This window comes from Martes martes (assembly GCF_963455335.1).
Source record: "Martes martes genome assembly, chromosome: 3".
Lineage (NCBI taxonomy): Eukaryota > Metazoa > Chordata > Mammalia > Carnivora > Mustelidae > Martes > Martes martes.
Window position 1 is genome coordinate 66,268,915 of NC_137890.1, and position 14,739 is coordinate 66,283,653.

The window sequence follows — 14,739 nt, forward strand, 5'->3', positions numbered from 1 at the left end:
AAGCAACTGCTGTCCGTGTCACGAGTAATGAAAGCATTCATCCCCAGCCCATTCTGTTGAGCTATTAAAGTGTTCAAAAGACAACCGAGTTAATCACATCTTTCGGTAAGGGACACAAATACTGTGTATCACCATTTCAGAATTTCTTCTGTCTTCCTGACTGCCAAGGGCTGATGAGTAGCACACACATCACACACACACAAAATCTGGTTGTTACTTTTTCCCCACCTGAGGGCACTGCCTACTTTAGTAGGAACATGACCAACTTATATTTTGAGAGTTTATTGTAGTGACATTTTTGTGACCCTTATAGATAAAATGTCCAAGCATGTGCTTGGCTGTCCTGCCTCTTTATCCAGTTCTTGTTACCTCCTTGTACCAAAAGGGGAGAGAGCCCAGTGGTTAAAGGAACCAGGTTTCAGTCTGAGCAATGAACAATGTTCATTTTCTAGGAGTAGGTCTCTTTTTTTCCTAAAGTGCTTTGGAGTAGGACCCTAGAAAGGCTTTGTTGTCAGTCATGCTGGCTGACTGGCCTCTACAGGAGTCTTGCCTTTTGTTTTCTGTCCCATAAATCAGAACACACTCCTGCCTTCCCACTGTCTCCGTACTTCTCACCTTTTCTTTGCTCCACCAATCTCTCACCCCGCCCCTCCCAGTCTTACTCAGACTTCATCAGGGCATTAGTCTTTCAGACGGAATACTCCCATTCTTCCTGTGACCAGATGGAGAGACCTGCGCTGTCCTCTCTCTTCTCTTCCATCCGTGGTCCCACGTCCTCTCTCTCTTCTGCAACACGGAAAGTCTCCTTTTTACTGGTTAATTCTTCTTAATCTGTAAGATGCTCTTTAGAATCCCCATCTTAATACAAAACAAAGCAACACTGTTGTGATTTCGGCCTTCCTCCTCAGCCGCCACCCCATTAGAGCTTCCGCAGCCTCTCACCCGAACTTTATGGCATCTTCTAGTTGGTTTCCCTGCTTCCCCTCCCATCCCATTTGTTCTTCACATGAGCCACCATTGTGATCATTTAAGAATAAGTTAGATCGGGGAGCCTGGGTGGCTCAGTGGGTTGAGCCTCTGCCTTCGGCTCAGGTCATGATATCAGAGTCCTGGGATTGAGCCCTGCCTTGGGCTCTCTGCTCAGCAGGGAGCCTGCTTTCTCCTCTCTGCCTACCTGTGAGCTCCCTGTCAAAAAATAAATAAATAAATAAATCTTAAAAAAAAAAAAAAGAGAGAATATATTAGATCACTAAACTGATTTGTTTTTGCAGTCCATTCAAGGCTCCCCTTTGCAGTTAAAATAAAACCCATTTTCCATACATTGTCTTCAAAGTCCAGCACAGCTACCTTGAACCCTCAGGTCCTGCCTCACCTCTAGCTGTGCACCTCCTTGCCCACTCCTCCCTGGCTACTCGGGCTTCCCTACAGTTTCCCAAGGGCACCAAGTTCTACCCACACTTGTGCCATCCTTTTAGGGCTTTTGCCTGGAAGTCTCACTCCACAGCTTCTAGTTAGGCTGACACTTCCTCTTCCTCTCAGTTTAATTCTTAACTTCCTCAGTGAAGTCTTCCCAGTGGGTCCAAGAAGGGCTCTCACCCCTGCTTTGCTCTATCCCAACACTATGTTTCTTTCCGCATAGTACTTTATGGCTTGTTAATATTTGCTTGTTTAATATTCGGACAAGACTCTAAGCTCTGTGAGGGCAAGGACCGTGTCTGTTGTTCACCACTAGGCAGTGCCTGGCACAAAGTAAGCATTGGTGGCAGGTAATTTTTTTTTTTTTTTTAATATACAAATGAGTAAATGCTGGCTAACAAAGCAAGCTTGGCTATGGTTTATTCTTTAGATATAGAGCTGGTCCTTTTACAACAGAAAGCCAATCCTTCACTTGAACTGCATGTCCCTTTAGAGTCACATTATTATTTTGGAGCTTGAACAGTCTTTTCTCCTATCTTCCTATCATACATGCCCCTTCTGTCACCATCCTCCAGTTTAGTACAGAGTTCAGACTCAGCTTTGGGTCCGGCTCCTCTCTTGCTTTCAGTCTAAGCACAGCAGGGGAGACACCCACTATTGCTTTCCTCCTGTCTCCTTTGGGCACTACTACTTACTAGTTCTGTAATCTTGGAGAAGTTACTTAATTTCAATGTGCCTCGGTTTTCTGAAATATAAAATAGGGTTATAATAACCACACATAGCTGCTGCAGTGGTTCAGTGAGGAAATACATGTGAAAACTTACCATGATAATACGATGTGGGGCTCAATCCCAGGACCCTGGGATCATGACCTGAGCCAAAGGCAGACGCTTAACCAACTGAACTATCCAGGTGCCCCGAACATCTTTTTATGTGCTTATTGGACATGTATTATCATCTTTGGAGAAATGTCTGTTCAAGTCCTTTGTTTTTTTTAATCGTGTTGTTTGGATTTTTGTTGTTAAGTTTTAAAAACTCTTTTTTCTGGATATTAATTCTTTATTAGACATATGATTTCCAAATATTTTCTCCCATTTTTGTGGGTTGCCTTTTTATTGTGATGCACAAGTTTTTAGAATTTTCATGAAGTGCTGTCTGTTTTTTTCTTTTATTTCCTATGCCTTTGGTGTCGTGTTGAAGAAATTGTTGCCATATCCAGTGTTATGAATTTTTTGCCCTATGTTTTCTTCTAAAAGTTGGTTATAGTTTTAAGCCTTATAGTTAAATAGTTTATCCATTTTTTGTTGATTTTTGTATATGGTCTGAGATAAAGATCCAGTTTAATTCTTTTGCATGTGGATATTCAGTTTTCCCAGCACCATTTTTTTGTAAGATTGTCCTTTCCCATTGAATGGTCTTGGCACACTTGTCAAAAATTATTTGACCACATATGCAGTGATTTATTCCTGGAGACTCTGTTCCATCCCATTGATCAGTGTGTGTGTCTTTATGCCAGTACCACACGGTTTGACTTCTGTAGCTCTGTAGTAAGTTTTGATATTAGGAAGTGTGAGGCCTTTGGTTTTGTTCTTCTTTTTCAAGATTATTCTAACTATTCAGGGTCCCTTCAGATTCCATATGAATTCTAGGATGAATTTTTCTATTTCTATTTCTATTTTCAAAGAAGTTTCAAAAACTTCTTTGGGATTTTGGTCAGGATTGCAATGAATCAGTAGATTACTTTACAAAGTATTGACATCTTGACAATATTAAGCCTCTAATCCATGAAGATGGGATGTGTTTCCATTTATTTATGTATTCTATCATTTCTCTCAACAATGTTTTATAGTTTTCATTTGTATAAGTTTTTACCTCCTTAGTTAATTCCTCTGTATTTTATTCTTTTTTTTCTTGAATTTCAAAACTGATCATGTCTTAATAAAAAACAAAACAGAATATTGAATATGATATGATAGCATTTTACAAAAACAAGGATCCTCCCTACGTGTTCAAAAGTAACATATTCTGTTTAGCCCATACTAATACACAGGCTTCAAAATCTTCTAAATCCCACGTGTAAATATCTCTCTCCAGTCAGGCTATGTGTGAAATCAAAGATTCCTTGGGGTCTATACAATAATGATATTTAGATCAGGGTTGAAAACACAAGGAATTCCTAAGAATACACATTCTCTTATGAGGAATCCGTATCTTCATCTGTGACGATGTCGGAGATCTTCAGAGGCTTATAGCCCTGCCTTCTGCAGTGGTTATTCATGTGCTCACTGAGCCAGGACCTGGAGGGCCTGTTGGAGGGTGTTATACTAAGCCATGATTCCCTCATACCTGTTGCCACATGAGGGACCAGTGGGCTGTGAGCACCAGGGGCACTGATGATGCTCTCCAGCCTCTCCTCAAGCGAATGCTGAAACCTGGCCTCACTGAATATCATGGGGTCCAGGATTATCTTACTGTCAAACTTATTCATAGCCTCATTCAGCTCACCAATGTCCCTGTGGCCTTTGGCTTCATCAGGGGGCCTGGTGGCTTGAGCAGCTTTGGAGCAGTGGCCTCCTGGACCTTTTATAAACACATAATCCCAATCGGCTCTTTGGCAGCAACATCTTTGTGGTGGAGAAACACTTGGGAGGCCATGTACAGCATGGTGGTGTTCTACTGCGGCTACTGTCTCCTCCCAGCAGTGAGGGTCCTTCTGTTCCTTGTCTTCTTGCTGTTACATAATTAAGTTTCTCCTTCTCTTTGCCCAACTCTTGAAGGGATTCACAGGGTATTGCTTATTTGTAGCATGTTTGACAGCTTCCAGGGCCTCCTCCCCTGCTGCACAGCATCTGGCTAATGGAAGAATACTTTCCTAGTGATTTTGGAGAGGAAAGTCTTCATCCTACTCTTGGAAATTCTGCAGACAACCAAGCACTTGGGAAGAATGGAAGCAACACAGCAGACAAGATATGAGCAGCGGGTTTCTGGTGAGGCCTCTCTAAATATTTTATTCTTTTTGTACTACTGTAAATGGGAATTTTTGGTAAGTTCCTTTCTGATTGTTCATTGTGAGTGTTTAGAAATTTTGTGTGTTGACTTTCTATCCTTCTACTTTGCTGAATTTAGTTATTCTGTCAGGTATATTTGTTTGTTGGTATGTTTATGTGAAATCATTAGAGTTTTCTAAATAAAAGATCAAATCATCTGTGAGCATGGATAATTTTACTTCTTCCTTCCCAATTTGGATGCCTTTTATTTCTCTTTCTGCCTGGTTGTTCTGGCTAGAACTTTCGGTATTATGTTGAATAGAAGTGACAAAAGTGGACATCCTTGCCTTGTTCCTAATCTCAGAGGGAGGCTTTCAGTCTTTCACTGTTGAGTATAACATTTGCATGGGTTTTTCATATATAGTATTTATTCTGTTTAAGTAGTTTTTTCCTATTCCTAGTTCATTCAGTGTTTGTTCTTTTTTTAATCATGAAAAGGTGTTGAATGTTGTCATATGCTTTTTCTGCCTCAGTTAAGATGATCATGTTTCCCCCCCTTCATTCTGTTAATGTGGTATATTAGAGTGATTTTTCTTTGTTGAATCATATTTGTATTGCAGGAATAAATCCCACTTGGTCATGGTGTATAATCCTTTTAATACACTGAATTTAGTTAAGATTTTGTTGAGAATTTCTGTATCAATGCTCACAAAGAATATAGTTTTCTTGTAGTGTGTTTGTTTGTCTTTGGTCTCAGGATAATGCTGGCCCTATAGAATGAGTTAGGAAATCTCTTTTCATCAATTTTTTTTGGAAAAGTTTAAGAAGGATTGGTATTAGTTCTTCTTTAAAGGTTTGGTAGAATTCTTCAGTGAAACCAACAGGCCCTGGGCTCTTCTTTGTTGAGAGATTTCTGAGTATTAATTCAATCTCCTTACCAGTTATAGATCTGTTCATATTTTTTTTATTTATTTGTTAGTAGCTTTTGTGTTCCTAAGAATTTGTCCATTTCATCTAGATTGTCCAATTTGTTTACATAGAGTTTTTCATAGTATTTTTTTATACTCTTTTTTAAATTTTTGTAGAACCAGTTGTAATGTCTGCACCTTTATTTCTGATTTTAGTAGTTTGAGTCTTCTCTTTTCTCTTAGTCCATCTAGCTAAGGGCTTGCCAATTTTATTGCTCTTTGCCGAGAACCAGCTCTTAGTTTTGTTGATTTTTTTTTTCCTTGTTGATTTCCTGGTCTCTGTTTTATTAATCTCTGATCTAATCTTTATTATTTCCTTCCTTTCATTAGCTTTGTTTTTCATTTTTTAGTTATTTAAATCATAAAGTTAGATTGTTGATTTGAGATCTTTCTTATTTTTTAATGTGTTTTTAGCTATAAATTTCCCTCTTAACACTGTTTGTTGTATCTCATAAGTTTTGGTGTTTTGCATTTTCTTTTTCATTTATTTATAAATATTTTCTAATTTCCTTAAGATTTCTTCTCTGATCCATTGCTTGTTTGAATGTATTGTTTGATTTCCACAAATTTGTGAATTTTCCAATTTTATTTCTGTTGTTGATTTCTAACTTCATCCTGTTGGGGTGAGAAGATACTTTGCACAAAATCTATTTTTTTATATCTATTGAGACTTAATTTGTGACCTAACATATGGTCTACCCTGGAAGATGTCCCATGTGCACTTGAGAAGAGCGGGTGTGGTGTTGATGTTGGATAGGCTGTTCTGTTAATGTCTGTTAGATCCAGTTGATTTATTGTGTTAAATTCTCTGTTTCCTTACTTACCTCTGTGTGGTTGTTCTATCCATTATTGAGAGTAAGGTATTGATATCTCCAACTCTTGTTGTAGCACTGTCTTGTTCTCCCTTCAATTCTATCAGTTTTTACTTCATAAATTTTGTTGGTCTGCTATTTTTTGCATAAATGTTTAAGGTTGTTCCATCTTTCTGACACACTCAGCCTTTTATTAATTATATAAAGTTTTGTGGGTTTTTTTAAAGATTATTTATTTATTTATTTGACAGAGATCACAAGTAGGCAGAGAAGCAGGCAGAGAGAGAGGAGGAAGCAGGCCCACCACTGGGCAGAGAGCCTGATGCGGGGCTCGATCCCAGGACCCCGGGATCATGACCTGAGTGGAAAGCAGAGGATTTAACCCACTGAGCCACCCAGGTGCCCCTAATTATATAAAGTTTTTATCTCTTGTGAACTTTATTGATTAAAGTCTATTTAGTCTGATATTAGTACAGCTAGCCCTACTCTCTTTTGATTGATGTTTGTATAAAATATCTTTTTTCAACATTTCATTTTCAATCCATTTATGTCTTTGTATCCAACGTGAGACTCCTTGGATCATATTTTTTTTTATTCTCTACTCTTCTGCCAATCTCTGTCTTTTGGTTGGAAAGTTTAACCCATTTACATTAAAATAATTAGTGATAATGAGAGACTTCCTTCTGCCATTTTGCTATTTGTTTTATATATGCCTGATAGCTTTTTTAGTTCCTTATTTCTTGCATTGCTCTCTTCTTTTGTGTTATGTTGGTTTTTTTTTAAGTGAAATATTTAAATTCCTTTCTCATTTCCTTTTGTGTATACTCTTTTTTTTTTTAATGTTTTTATTTATTTATTTATTTGACAGACAGAGATCACAAGTAGGCAGAGAGGCAGGCAGAGAGAGAGGAGGAAGCAGGCTCCCTGCTGAGCAGAAAGCCCGACGTGGGGCTCGATCCCAGGACCCTGGAATCATGACCTGAGCCGAAGGCAGAGGCTTTAACCCACTGAGCCACCCAGGTGCCCCCTTTTGTGTATACTCTTTAGCTATTTTATTTTTCTTTTCTTTTTCTTTTTCTTTTTTTTTTTTTTAAGATGAGAGAGATTACAAGTAGGCAGAGAGGGAGACAGAGAGAGTGGGGGAAGAAGCTCCCCACTGAGCAGAGTGCCCAGTGCAGGGATTGATCCCAGGACCCTGAGATCATGACCTGACCCAAAGGCAGAGGCTTCACCCACTGAGCCACCCAGGCGCCCCTTTAGCTATTTTCTTTTTGGTTACCACTGGAATTGCTTTAAACATCTTGAAGTCATAATACTCTAATTTGAATTCATGCCAGGTTAACTTTAATAACATATAAAATTCGGCTTTTTCAGTCCTCCAGGCCTATCCCTTTCAGTTGTTCACAAAATTACATCTTTACACATTGTATGCCTCAAAACATAAACTAATATTCTAGTGCATCAGTCTCTTAAATTACACAGAAAGCAATATGTAGAGTTGCAAAACAAAGTTACAGTAGTGCTAGCTTTTAGACTAATATTTTTTAAAAAAATATATTAGTCTCTTAAATCTTGTAGACAATAAACTAGTGAAGTTATAAACCTTTGTTACAGTAATACTAGCTTTTACAATTGCCTATGCATTCATCTTTATTTAGATCTTTATTTCTTCATATGGCTCAAGTTAGTGTCTCATGTCCTTCATTTCACCTTGCAGGACTCCCTTGATCATTTCTTTTTCTTCCAGGACAGGTCTAGTGGTAATGAACTCCCTTAGCTTTTGTTTATTGGGACTGTCTTAATTTCTCCTTCACCCTTGAAGGACATTTTTTCCTGAGACAGGATTCTCAGTTTATAGTTTTTTCCTTTGAGCACTTTGATATTACTGGCCTATTTTGCATCCCTCTAGTGAATTTTTCATTTCTGTTATTGTAGTTTTCAGTTCCAGAATTTCTTATTGCTTTCTTTTTAGGTTTTCTATTTCTATTGATACTTCCATTTATTCATACTTTTTTTTTTTTTTTTTTTACTTTCTCTACATCTTCCTTTAGTTTTTTGAGCATCTTTTAGATAGTTGGGTTGACATCTTCGTCTAGTATACCTGCCATCGGGTCTTTCTTGGGAACAGTTTGATTTGAATGGGCCATACTTTCCTATTTCTCTGTATGCCTGTGATTTGTTGTTGTCAAAGCCTGAACATCTGAATCTGATAATGTGGTAAATCTGGAAATCAGATTCTCTGCCTTTGCCAGGGTTTGTGGGTTTTTGTTATTGCTTTTGGTTTTGTTTTGTTTTTTAATATTGTAAGCAGTTTCTGTGCCAAGGATCAGCCTGAGGTATAAATTCAAGGTCTTCTCAAGTCTTCTCTGAGCCTGCTTCTTTCCCTAGATATGCATAGTCACTTTCTACTTTTCCCCATATATGCAGTGGCTTTTGCATATCCTAGCATTTAATGTCTGTCTGGCTCCTAAAAGAAGAAAAAGAAAAAAAGATGGGGGGTAGGGGAAGGGTGTTGGCCCTATTTGAAAACCCTGGAAGTAACTGTGGCCAGAGGAGGAGAGACTTGCAACAGTGGGGGGAAGTACACATCAAGAGGCTACCCTCACATTTGCAACTCTGTGATCAAAAACAGCAGTCAGCGGTCAGACCACAGATACCTGATGTTTGGAGGACAGGATCCATTTTGCTTTCCCTGGCTCCTGCAGAGTGAGTACAAGGTGCTGCAGGAACATATGCACAGTTGCCTGCCAAGGCGTAGGGGATTGGTCACTGCTACTGAGCTAAGAACTGCAATTGACCCATATTAGCCATATTCGCCATCCAAATCTTCCCCCAGAAGCTGTAATCCTTCAACTGGTTCTAGAGTTCCAGAATAGTTAAGTTATCCTGCTAGTATAATAATCATCATCTAGATGGGGAGACAGATTTCTGGTGCTTCATACTCCTCCATCTTTCCAAAACCCTCCGACTCTAGTCTTTAAGGCTCTCCTCCATCTTAGTTGGGATAGTCAACAATTGTCTTAAGTCTCTTCAGCTTGTTCCCTTCTCTCTCTTACCTTCTTCTTTCTTCTAGTTCAGTGTTTTTTGTTTTTTGTTTTTTTAACCTTTCAGAGGTCACAGGTTCTTTTCAGAATTTGCAGAAAAATACCCATGAACTGTCTCCCTAGAAAAACATATATGTACAGTCACTCAAAATGAGCAGACAATTCAGATGTCCAACAGATGACCTGAAGTCCTATCATGGCCTGTTTGAATAGAGCCTCTATTATAAAGATGCATCTCTGTCATCTTCCTTGGTACTGTGGTCAGAAGTTATTCTATCCTGCAACAAGATGTTAACTAGCAGACTGTGAACAGGAATTGCCTTCTCACAGATTTGTAGGAAAATTCTGAATATAGTTAGAAAAGCCTCTTTTCCAGAATATGAAATCATGGTACATTTTCCACGTTTACACAATTGATATGTTTATCTGATGACACTAAACTGGTGCATGTATGGGGTAGTTTTTTATAGTTTACAATGCAAACTTGTAATTGTCACTCATTTGAAACACATAGGGATGACAGACTAACTTAAGTGAGGACAAAGTCAAATTAATGAAATACACATCTAACGCATTTGTGTGTGTGTATGTGTTTGAAGCCTGGTGTCTCTTCAGGAATATAGAGTAATAACACATTATGTATATATGACAATAGGGATAATAACACCCAGTTATTTTCTAGGTAGACTTTTTTTGGATCTGTTTTTATACTTCAAAAGCACTTGTTATCACCATATTAATTACTAGTATACAAAAAGTGTTATAAAAGTAGTCAAGGGAACAGCCTTTTCCTTTAAGAGATTAAATGTTCCTTTGGCAAGTGTGTTCAAGTTCTGAATTTGGTTCATAAAACTTTTATAGAAGGGATACCATGGATCAGAGGGTCAAATTGATAAGACTAAAAAATTAAAAAAAAAACAAAGCAAATAATGAAACAGTAACATTTTGTCATGTGAGTATTTCTGGAATGGGCCCTTGCAGAATGGACCAGTGCCTCCTGATCCCCTTAGCTGACGATGGCAACCAGCCTGGTAGATGATGTGGACTTTTCTTGGCCACACTGACCAAGAAGCAGTGCCCATTAAGGATTGTTCAGAGGTTCTTTGTGTGCAGTGCTTAGGCATGCTCCAGGGCAGATAGCCAACATGTTAATCTAAAATGGTAATTTTTTTGAATTTTGTTTTCTTCAGAATTAAAATCACCAATTGAATCTTCTAAGGAGGCCAGTAAGTAAAAATAATCTCAGTAACTGCTAACAGGAGTTTGATTTAGACTGACAGATTACAAATGAAAGGTTCATATCTCCCAAACTGTTTTCCAGCCTGGCAAATTGGATTTTAGTGTAGAATTATGTACAGTTAAATCATGGTGTATGCATGTGGTCAGTGCTGCACTTCTTTTAAGTGGTCCTGTTTAAAAACTTGGAAATGAGGAGTTTTTTTGTTCCCTCAGTGGGGTCTATTATAAAACTCATATGCCCGAAAAAGAAAGTCCTGTTTCGTGCTGTGCATGAAGTGGACCACGAGTGAACCGGAGGAGGGTTGGGCATAGTGCTTTTGTCCTTCCGTCCACAGAAGGCAAGCTCTAATGGCCAACAGATGGCATTTGTGGAGATCTGGGGTGATGAAGGCCTTGAGGAAGGCACTGCAAGTGATGTCAAGCACAGTAATGCCAAGCATACATTTTCACTCTTATTCCTTAGTGGTAATAAAAACAATGCTAGAAAGAAACAAAATTCTGGAAAGATAAGTGAAAATCATGGGGTGTTGGTAGATGACATTTGCTGTGGAAAGTGTCGATTTGACAACTGTGGAGGGGGGAATGTTGTTTTGCTCCACTCTATGCAATATAGCTTCACGAGTAAAGGTTTCAGTCTCAGACTGGACTATTCTGGGTGTCGGGTGGGGGGAGTAGCAATGTAGCGTCAATAGCAGCTAAATGAGTCACACAGTCCCATGTGGCAGGTACAGCCAACAGCCATGGAGTCATGGAACTATAGCTCAGACAGACCCTCACAGGGAGGGTGAGCACCCCACCCTTTGATCTGCAGATGAGGAAATGAGGGGGCTCAGAGAGACCACATAGTTGGTTTGTAGCAAGGGATAGAGAGTTTTCTTAGGAAAGTGAGAATTTAACCGCAGAAAGAATTAGTAGAAAATTATCCTAATCTGCCAAGTTAGTTATTTTTTCAAAGATTTTATTTATTTATTTATTTTTAAAGATTTTATTTATTTATTTGACAGAGAGAGATCATAAGTAGGCAGAGAGGCAGGCAGAGAGAGAGAGAGAAGGAAGCAGGCTCCCCGCTGAGCAGAGAGCCCGATGTGGGGCTTGATCCCAGGACCCTGGGATCATGACCAGAGCTGAAGGCCGAGGCTTTAACGCACTGAGCCACCCAGGTGCCCCTAAGATTTTATTTATTTATTTGACAGACAGAGATCACAAGTAGGCAGAGAGTCAGGCAGAGAGAGGGGTGGGAAGCAGGCTCCACGCTGAGCAGAGAGCCTGATGTTGGGCTCGATCGCAGGACCCTGAGATCATGACCTGAGCCAAAGGCAGAGGCTTTAACCCACTGAGCCACCCAGGCACCCCAAGATGCCAATTTTTTCTTAAAGATTTTATTTATGTATTTGACAGACAGAGATCACAAGTAGGCAGAGAGAGAGGGGGAAGCAGGCTCCCCGCTGAGCAGAGAGCCTGATGTTGGCCTGGATCCCAGGACCCTGAGATCATGACCTGAGCCGAAGGCAGAGTCTTTAATCCACTGAGCCACCCAGCTGCCCTTTAAGTTAGTTTATTTTTTAAACTGTGACCTAAATCCTTCTAAGTACAACTCAGTTATCATCTCCAAAATCCTTCTAGAACCCCCAGCCTTGGCCAAGGACTCTTCCTCATGTAGCTACCTCTGGCATCTTGCTTCCAAAGCTCTCATTAGATGTTGCAGAAATTATCTGGTGAGGGTTTTGTTTATAAATCCTTCACATACATTCATCTTTAGAGTCTGTTTTGTTCTATTCTTCTTTGTACTTTTTATAGGAATAGAGGAACTACACACAATGTTAACAACTCCACTCCTAATTGTGGAACCGCTTTTTAATAACCTCCCTGAGAGTATTGTCTTTTACTTATAGGGTGAGCCTGGGCAGTGGTGTTTTCAGGAGGCCATAGTAAGTTTGAGCAGATAGTCTATGGGCATTTAAATTATCTGACAGTGGAAAGCTGTTCTGAGCCAGGTTGACACTCCTAAACAAGCTTGCATGGGGCGGAAGGGACAGGGTGGCTACACTGTTGATGTCGGGGTGATGGCCAGCTGGAAATAAACAAGGGGCCCTTTGTTCTACTGGTGGCAAAAACTTTATGTGAGTGAGAATGGAACAGCCTTAATGAGCCTCAAGTGGCAACCTGGACAAATAGGAACTGAAGCCTTAGTGTTAGTGAGCATCCAAGTCTGATTCCCTTTTTGAGTTTACTTTTTCTATTAAAAATATATATCAAACATAGGAGCAAGTATAGAGAGTATTGTTTGAACGTCTGCATGCCCACCCATTGCTTTACTAAATCTTAACTTTCTGATATTTTCTATCCTCTTTCTTCCCTACCCAGAGGCTTTTATTACACGTTTGGTGTGAAATACTCTGAGATTCTGAATTTGACTCACTGGGGTCTCCCTCCATGCCAGGGCCTCTGTGTAATGGGACAGGTACTGAGCCTTATAGCCATAAAAGCATAGTTTTGGAGCCAGTATGAGGCTATCATAAAGATTCAGAATATGGCAGTGAGATCAGACCACAGAGCCAGGGTTCCGCAGACCTAACGTTCTTGACCAGTCTCGGTGTTGCCCCCAATGGATGAGGAGAGATGGTGGCCCAAAAAGTCACTCACCAAGGTGTGCCTCGAACGGACATGGTTTCAGGATCTCTGGTTTAAGGGTAGTGCTTTTCAGTCATTCTGGATTGTAACCCACAGTAGCAAACCACATTGCGTTTTGCATTGCAGATTGCTCAGTGACCCTCAGCATAAGCGCGTGTATACTCGTACACACTAATACAGAGCACATGCCTGTGAGTGAGGATGTTAATGAAATAATACCATTTCTTTGTAAGCTGCACTACAATCTAGTCTATTTTGTTGTACAAAAGCTATTTTGTTTGACTAAATTGATTTCATGTGTCATTAATAGGTAGGAACCCGTGGTTTAAAACAACAGCAGCAAAGCCCGGTTTAGAGAACCGTTAATTGTCTCATGGAGCAAACATTTTTTGAAGCGTTATTTGGTTTAACTCTGCTGAATATTTTATAAAAAGCTTTTATGTATCCCTGACTTAAACTTCAAGTTTATTTCACAATGTACTCATGGAAGTCCCATGTAAAATGAAGCAGAATTCAAAGTTCTTTGGGGGTTCAGGTCATTCTGTACTGTGTTACTTCTCTTTCAAGCTCCTAATCCTCTTCAACCATTGCTTTAAGGCAGCCTGTCTTGATTAAATAAACAGACCTTGAACACGGTGACTTAACTATTTTTTATAAATTCATGATCGTTAAGCCACAAAATCAACCTTTCCAAATAAAACTGAGCATAAGTCAAACTGCCAAGCGAGAAAACCCAGCTATCAAGCCCTCAAGTCTCCTTTGCCTCAGAGTTTACCTCTCTATACGATGCTGAAGTCTATATGAAGAACAAAGTGTTGCGGGTGCTGCTTTATATTTATTAAACTCATCAATTTGCTTCTAACCAGGCTGACATCCTCCTCCTCTGGGGGGGCCTGATAACTCTCATGACAGCAGGGGTTTATGTAGCACCTTTGCTGGGAGAAGTTTATATAATTGTACTCAGATAGGTACAACTTTCCCTCCAGGGAAGTGGAAGAGAAAATGATACTTATGCATATCAAATAAGCAGTCATTGGAGATTTTGAGCTAGATTGATTCTAACATACTGAAATGAGTTTGCGTGCTCCTAAATGTTACCAACAGACACTTTAAACTTTAATAAGGTAGCTGGTTTCCAAAATCTGGAAGAAGGAGAGGGTTTTGTTTGAGCCAACTATTTCACAGAAGAGGAAGTGTGGTTCTACCTCAGGAAATTTAAATGGGACTGTTGAATAATGAGGAAAGAATGTCTCCTTTGGATGACAGGGTGAAGAAGTATTCAACTGATTTTCAGGCAGAATAACAAATGTGACAACAGTACTTTTGTGTACACATTTTTTGTACCGTGAGTATGTATAACTTCTAAAAAAAAAAAACCAGTTCTCAAACTTTTTGGTTTTATGACACCTTTCTACTCTTAAGAATTATTGAGAACTCCAAAGAACCTTTGTTTGTGTGGCTCATAGCTATCAGCCTTTACCATTTTCAGAATTAAGACTGAGAAACTTAAACATATTTATTGATTCATTTAAAAAGAATGATAAACCCCTTATATATTAACAAAAACATTTTTATGTAAAAATGATATTTAAAAAGAATTATTGAAAAGACTGTTACTGTTTTATATCTCTGCAGATCTCTT